Raw genomic sequence first — 7,207 nt, 5'->3', positions numbered from 1 at the left:
TGAATAATTCTGGCTTTCTTAGCACATGATTCCTACTCATCATGAGGACGTTTTTTGTTTTTTGTTTTAATTTTTTTCATTTTTGTTTCTTCCATATGTTCTCCTACCTCATGGCTTCCTTGAGTAGTCAGAATCGCCTGAAGGCCTTGTAAGGGGCAGAAGACAGAGCCAGGACTGATCCCTTTCGCTGAAGATGAAAGAGAAGGTCATAGTTCTTGCTCAGACCTCTGTCTGTCCAAGCTTAAAGTGCAGGACTGTGTGAAACATGGCTTTGATTATATGATAAAACAGATATTATAATGGGAAAGGAAGTTATGTAAGGGAAAACAGTACTCCAGATATCTTCATTTTCTCTCCAGTGCCCTTTGTACCACAGGAAATGGAAACACAGACGATACCAAAGTGTGTTTTGTTTTGGCCTACCCAGAAGGTTGGCTTATACAGCTGGCTTCACTTTGTACTTAATATGTTTTCCTTAAAAACAATATAGTTCCATCTGAGATTGGGACAAAAGATAAGTTAACAATATCAGATAGATTAAATAAATAAATTCAAGAAGAGTTGAGATAGACCAATGGAAGTTTTAACCTCAGTGAGAGAGATGGTTAAAACACAAATCTTGGATCTGATCTCCCAACTTTTATTTATTATCTTTTATTCATGAAGGCAAATAGAAACTTCTCCAGGGGGTTATTTGGAATGCTTTCCCTGGTGAGGTAAGGCTCTTTCTTCCCTGTGGTGCTTTCACATGGAGTAGGATTCAGCATAAGCAATCTCCACACAAACCTTCTACATTGTTGCCTCTACATATTGCGGATCTGTTGGTTGTAGTGGGAGTGGGGGAAGGTGGGCACTCTTATTTAAAAAGATCTTTAAAAAAATGTATTAGATGCACTTACTGTACACCTGGCACTGTGCTGAGCATTTTACCTGCATTATCTTATCTAATTTTCCCAAACAACATGATGAAATAGATAAGAGTCTAGGATCAGATTCCAATTCTGCCAGCTCTTAATTCTTGGCAAGATTGTTCAACTTCCCTGCCTGTTTTCTCATGTATGGGGGGATGGGGAGGGATAGTGCCCATCTCCTAGGACAATGTGAGGATTAGAAGTGATGGATGGAGAGCATCCTAGTCAGCACTCATACATTGTCTGATTATATTCATATTATTACTCTTATAAATGAAGAAACAGGGGCCCACAGAGGGAGAGTCTTTTGTCATGTCACCCAGCCATTAACGTGGAGCCTGGCCCCAGACCCTGGTCTGGCTGATTGCAGAGACTGAGCTTTTAAACACGGTGCTGTCTGGATTCTTCATCATGCCCAACATCAAAGCTCAAATTTGGGGCTCAAAGCTCTTTGGGATCCCATGTACTCTAACAACACAAAATGCCTTTGAACTTCCAATAAGAGATGCATTGCTAACAATTATATTCATGTTGAATCCTGGTTTTCCTGCTTTCATAATATGAATAATTTTGTGATTGTGCCTTTCTTTCCTGTTCAGTATTTTCATTCAAAGACTCATAAACACATTTCGATCCTATTTCACTCTCTGGGATCCGTATTATTCTTTCAGAGTTCTCAACTGTTTACTATAGAATTAAGCCATAGCTACAGTAACTCATAGGAGGAACTCAGTAACCATTTCTTAAATATCAGTTGGAATCTCACTAATAGGTGTCCCTTCACCAATTAGTGCATTATTATTCTTATAAGTGTTTTGCTTAGAACAAAAGATTGTTTTCTGTGAGGCCAGGTTGGTATTTATGTAAGAATGTTGTTTTTGTTTTGTTTTTTGGGGAGTGTGCAGTTATATAGACAAGAATAAATATTTTGTTATTTAGACACACTATATCTTTTAAAAAAGATAATGCTTCAAATAAAGGGAAGCACAGTTGATTCTCATTTTTGAGGTAATTATATTCTATAAAGTTGTCGCGGACACTGAATTAGTGAATACTGAACTGTCGTTCCTGGAGAAATATGGGGTAGGGTTCTTGTGAGCCTCTGGTCACATTTTCATTAATCGATCAATATATAACCTTGTTTTAGATGTCTTTCTGGTTAAAGGCACCTTATTTAATATATATTGTTGACTTACTAACATTGAATTCATGGCCAACAGCACTGTAACTCATGCTTGAATGAAGCTTATCTAACACACGTATTTTTTCCTTAGGTCACAGCATAGCCTTCTTGTGGTTAGGAACACTGGACGGCACTTCAGCACTTTTAAACAGTGAAATCACCAACAGAATGCAAAAAAATGTAGCATTAAACCTTCACTTGACCCTTGAACAATGTGGGAGTTAGGGGTGGTGACCCCTCATGCAGCTGAAAATTCATATTTAGCTTTTGACTTCCCCAAAACTTAAATACTTGTACCCTACTGTTGACTGGAAGCCTTACCGATAACATAAACAGTCTTTTAGCATATGTATATTATTATATACTGTATTTTTACAATAAAGTAAGGTAGAGAAAAGAAAATGTTGTTAAGAAAGTCTTAAGGAAGAGAAAATACATTTACAGTACTGTATTCATTGAAAAAAATTTGTGTTTAAGCAGACTGCATAGTTCAAACCTGTGTTCTTCAAGGGTTAGGTGTATTATGAAAAGGACACTTGCTTGCAGTGTGACAGCTGAAACAAGAAGGCAGAGTATCACTTGTTCCATCTCAGCAGAGGGAGCGTGTGCACTGGGCAACTTAAAAATTTCACCACTCTGTGCATGTATAGGAATGACAGCATGAGTGCCCCAGGTATTGATTTTGAGGTTACGAACAAATCTTAGCAAGTAGGCAAATTTGCAAATATGCAATCTGCAAATAATGAAGATCAACTTTATTTTGCTTTCATAATGTCCCTTCTTGATCAGTTCAACTTTTAATTTGGCAACTGTGGCAGATTGATTGCATTAATGGCCTCCATGTTGGTCTCCCAGTATCAGGCTCTCTGTTTTGTAACCCTTGGTTCCTTCCTACTTTAATTCTAGGCTTAGCCATGTGACTTTGCTTGGCCAATGAGATGCTCACAAACCAGGTGCAAGCAGAAGCTTGAAAAGCATATGCACATTCCCTCTTTCCCCCTTGCACCCCTGTCACCAACATGAGGACATGCTGGGCTGGCCCATAAGAGGGGTGTGAGACACACATGGAGGAGAGCAGAGTTGTCTCAGACAAGGCCATTTAGACCAGCTGGACCACTAGCTGACTGTAGATGGAGAAGAAAGCCCAGCTAAGATCAGCCAAACTTGGCCCAGATCCACCAGCACCCAATCTGTAGACCACAAGAAATAATCAATAGTTTTAATTTTAAGCCACTATACTTGGGGGTGATTTGTCATTATCTAACTGCTGCAGGGACTTGAGTATCTTCAGTTTTATTTGCAGACTTTAGCGTTCTAGATCTTCCAGAAGAGCATCATGCAGCCGCTTCACCTGAAGATAAATGCCTGCTGCTCCATCATGTGGGAGGTGAAAAACATCAGTTATTTCGACACAGACCAGAGAAGATAGAAGAGAAATACTGGTAAAGAAGGAAGGGCATTCGTCTGGGGCAGTACTCAGAGTATAGTTTTCACCTCCACTTTCCCATGTCTTGATGTGTAGCTGCCCATTCTCTTCATTTAACTGTGGCTTGGTTAGAATACAACCTGTTTGCTCTCTCTCTCTCTTTTTTTCTCCCAAATTCTTCCACTGGTAAGGGTGGTTATTTTATTTACTTTACACTGAAAGAAAAAAAAAAAGGCAGCAAGGGAGAAGGAGGGGTAGAGGTGGAAAGAAGGGAGTGAATTATGTACAGAAAATAATTTCTCTTGTTTCAGCCTCAGAACATGAAGGGAAATTCACAAGGGGTGCAATACATCAATAACTACAGTATAATCCTCTAGAAAAGCTGCTGGCCCCAAGGCATAATAAAAGTTACACTTAAGAATACCATAAACCTTTTAAAAGTCACATTTTGAATCAAAATAATTTCCTTATAAAATATTAATTCTCAAAATGAGTTGTAAAATATGAACACAAAATAGCTGAGGCTATTTTTATTTTTGGCAATAAAGCAAAACTTTCTTAGAGGAAATGACAGCTACTAGAAGGTAGTTCTGAGAGTGAATGAGTGCAAATGAGTGTGAAATTCCTTGGCTTCTGTTCTCTCTTTCAGTCAACCGTCCCTGAACAGGACCCAGGCTCTGCGCTAGGCCCTGCAGGGGACCAGACTTTCCAGAGGAAAGTCTTAAAATACACAAGGAATTCAAAATGCAGTGCCAGGGTAACTCATCCCTCTTGGGTTGTTCTGAACTTATTTCCCAGATCCTGGCTTTTAAAAATGAAAAGATAGATCTGAGATCATGATAAAAATTATAGACAGTTATTTAAAAATGTAGAAAAAAGTCAACTTACTTACTGAAGGACAGCTCTGAGTAGAACTGAAAATTCTGTAACTAACTGACAATTACCTTATGGAAATTTATGCTAATATGGTACTTTACAGTTAATAGTAAAAGGATCAGTTTCCTGATTTATAAATTTCACTGTTGAGATTTTTGGTACGACAGATACTGGTTTTACAGTGTATTCCTGTGATAGCATGGAGTCAGATTCCCTGGGTTCAAGTCTTTACCACTTAACTACCAAAATCTGTAGTTTTAGGTAAATTGTTTAAGTAAATCCTCTCTGTGCCTCAATTTCCTCATCTGTAAAATAGTGACAATATCAACGGCTTCATATGTTTGCTGTGTGGATTGAATGAGATTGTAGGTCAGTTACTAATAAATATATATATTAGCATCAACTAGGAAACCATCTGGCATTTCCCAAATCCATCCCCTGACCTATCTCCAGTGCTGGTTCCAGGCCTACTGACATTCATGTCCTCCTCTTCTTTTTCCCAGTAGCAGGCAAATTTCAGTGTGATCATTAGAGTCCTTTCCCACCAGGAACACTGCTCCCCTGGCGAAAAGCAAAATCAACACAAATCCTTCCAGATCTGGCTGACTATGCCTAATGCAGCTTCTTGTGTGGGAGACGGGAGGATGCTGGTTATTGAGCAGCTATTCCCAAGCTGCTGCTGGATCCCATAACACTGCTCTCTTGTTATTCGAAGCCCTCCCCATCACCTCCTGCCTCAACTTCTCTGCTCATCTGCTACAACCTAGAAATTCCCTCCGGTTCCAGATTTAAGAAATTCCTCCAGATTGCCCCAGATTTAAGAAATTCCTGCCTTATCAGGGCTGGGCCCTGGTGATGACATTTTCTGGGGCATTTAAAGTATTTGCTTACATTTCTGTGCTGTACTCGAAAGTAACTGCCCCATAATGCTTCATAAATTTGTGCATTTGTATTTTCCCTACATTAAAACAACCTGCTTATTTACAACTCCAAATCTCTGGGGATTTCCTGCTCAACCCTAGGAAATCCTATGCACCTGATAGACTTTGACCCCCAAGTAAACTAAATTTCCATCCTTGTTTCCCTCCTACCTCTTTTTCAAATCTAAGTACAGTTCTGGCCCAGAGCCTCAGGCAACTCCCTTTCAGAGTCGTAGACCAACCTCCTGATTGACGGTCAATAGATCAATTCTCATCTCGCCTTATTTCACTCATGCTCTTTTGAGCTGTTGTTACACAAACAACACAGAGTGTGGGGGTCACCAGGGGTAAGGATAATTTAGAGTCACAGGATGAGGTGCAGCTTGGAGAGGCTAAACTTCAGCTGACCCAGCCTCCAGCCATAATTCTACGTCGCCATCCACACTGACCTTCATCAATCTTTTCTCTTCCAATTAGCCCCCTTCCCTAAAGAACAGTGACTTGCTCACAGCTACATGGTCCCCAGTACCAAAGGTGATTAGGAGTTAGGTCTCTAAGTAGTTCTTCCTTGCCCTAGGAAAAAATTCCCCCTGTTTCCAGAAAATGCAGTTTAAAACTAAGCAAACAGAAAATCTAGGAGGGAACATAATGACATTGCTGTGAGACAGAGCCACACATGTAGGATGCTTGTCTGGGGGAGATAAAAAGTATAGAGGAAGACTGAGCTAGACTGTATGACATTATTTAAATAATAATAGTAACAGTGAGGGCTAACATTTACTAAGCATATACAGTATGCCACACATTGTGGCAAGAGGTTGCCATATTTTAGCCCATTTTGATCCCCCTGACAATCTGTTATTCATTAAAAGGCCTATATGCTTGCCATGTGCTCAAGAAATAAAAAAGAATATGGGTGTGACAGCGATAACATTTTCAACAGATTAAGCCAGTGTATTTGAATTTTTCTCCCCATAGTGCCTGGCAGCCATTCTCTCCCCCAGTCTAGCTGAGAAATGGGGATATGACATTGGAAAGTCAAGGATAGAAAGGAAGAGAAAGTGGAAATCCTATTTCTTCCATCCCTGGAGGCTATGGGAGGAAGAGAGGATAAAACAGGGGACTGAGTTTATAAAAATATGTGGGTCCTGACCCTGTTTCCTCTGGCCAGAGTCTGGGGGGTATCTGAATGCTTTTTTTTTTTTTTTAAGTTTATTTATTTATTTTTTAGAGAGAGAGAGAGAATATCCCAAGCAGGCTGTGTGCTATCAGTGCAGAGTCCCATGTGAGGCTTGAACTCATGGACCATGAGATCATGACCTGAGCTGAAATCAAGAGTCAGACACTTAACTGAGGCACCCAGGAGCCCCTATGTGAATGCTTTTATAGGTAGGGAATGAATGTTATGTGGAGGTGCAAGTTGGTAGCAGAAGAGATGTTGCTGACATATTCTGTTTAGGACTCATGAAGAAGACTTACTTGCAGAGTGAACTACAACCTGGGGTTGCTTGGCTGTGGGGCAGAGAGAAGGCCAGAGTGAGAACTCTGTAACCCTGAATAGGAAAACATGGATGCAGAAGTTTCTGTAGGTTAGTGGAGATGGCTGGCTGTCTCCCTACTCTTAATTTCTTTCTTTTCTTGAGTAATAGAATTCCAATTTCGGAATAGAAATGCACCCAGTTGAAAGACTATATTGCAGTTAGATATGACCATAGAACTAAATTATGGACAATGAAATGTGAGCAAATGTTTAAGTGAAACTTCTGTGATGGCTTTATAAGGGAGACCAACCCAGCAGGGAGACACTCCCTGTCCTTTCTTCCATTGCTTGGGAGCTGGACACAGTGGCAGGAACTCCTGCTGCCATCCTCTAACATGAGGTTATCTGGAG

Source organism: Neofelis nebulosa, chromosome 1 (genome assembly GCF_028018385.1).
Source record: "Neofelis nebulosa isolate mNeoNeb1 chromosome 1, mNeoNeb1.pri, whole genome shotgun sequence".
In the NCBI taxonomy this organism is placed as follows: domain Eukaryota; kingdom Metazoa; phylum Chordata; class Mammalia; order Carnivora; family Felidae; genus Neofelis; species Neofelis nebulosa.
The sequence above is the reverse complement of the archived record's forward strand: the minus strand, read 5'-3'. Positions refer to the sequence as shown.